The sequence below is a fragment of the Vombatus ursinus genome, unplaced genomic scaffold (assembly GCF_900497805.2).
Source record: "Vombatus ursinus unplaced genomic scaffold, bare-nosed wombat genome assembly UNPS02014837.1, whole genome shotgun sequence".
NCBI lineage: Eukaryota > Metazoa > Chordata > Mammalia > Diprotodontia > Vombatidae > Vombatus > Vombatus ursinus.
Genome location: NW_020954615.1, coordinates 3,045,825 through 3,046,651, shown reverse-complemented (window position 1 = coordinate 3,046,651; position 827 = coordinate 3,045,825). Strand labels below are relative to the sequence as shown.

Here is an 827-nt window from a genome sequence, read left to right as displayed (position 1 = left end):
TCTTTCTTTCTTTCTTTCTTTCTTTCTTTCTTTCTTTCTTTCTTTCTGGATACCATATTTCAGGAAATCATTCGTCAAAACTACCCAGATTTATTGGAATCAGAAGGCAAAATGAAAGTAGAAAGAATACAATAGTCATCTCCTGAAAGAAACTCCAAAATTAAAACCTGTATTTTCATCACCTGAATGGGAGGCTTTCTCTATGTCCCTTGAAATCTAAGGCTAAACCAAGAGAGAGGGGAAATGACGTGCCCATGGACACCCAACTTGCTGACATTTCTGCCTCCCATCTCTAAGGTCCCCAAGGGTAGCACTGACCTGCTCTTCCACTGAGATCACTGAGGTTAAGTGGGAGCCAAGTGACACACAGGACCTCTCAGCCTCTTCCCAGGATTTGTCCATACAGGAAAAGTAGTAGAGACTTCCACTGTGGACCACCCAAGCCTCTGGTACTTTGTGTATGAGGTTTTCTTGAGAAGAAAGAGCATCAGGAATGAGGAGAGGAAGTGACCAAAGTTGACCCAGGTCTAGCTCTGCCTTTCTGGTCCCTTCTGGACCAAAGCTTGGTCAGTGGGAGGTAGAGACTGCCTATTGTTATCTGATCAGAAGCCCCTTGGGATCCTGGTGTTTCATACAAGGAAAACATTTAGTGGCTTAGGAGAGAAGGATGTTTCTCTCTCTCTTTCTGAAGTAGTCAAGATGAGGGACAGTGAAGAAGCCAGGAAAGGAAGAGCCAGCCACCTGCCTCTTAAATACCTTCCCATGTGATGCTGAAACTTGAGTGACGGAAGGCCCGGGCTGGAGCTGGACATCAATGTAAAGGGAGG

General features: G+C 45.3%; 1 long non-coding RNA gene across 1 annotated transcript in view; it reads right to left on the bottom strand.

Annotated features, from left to right (window-relative positions):
- Nucleotides 1-622, bottom strand: part of LOC114026313 — a 4,407-nt gene extending 3,785 nt beyond the window's left edge. Inside the window, exon 1 of the long non-coding RNA XR_003567111.1 lies at nt 319-622. This is a non-coding gene — a long non-coding RNA (uncharacterized LOC114026313). The remainder of the gene's footprint in view (nt 1-318) is intronic.
- Nucleotides 623-827: the final 205 nt, after the last annotated feature.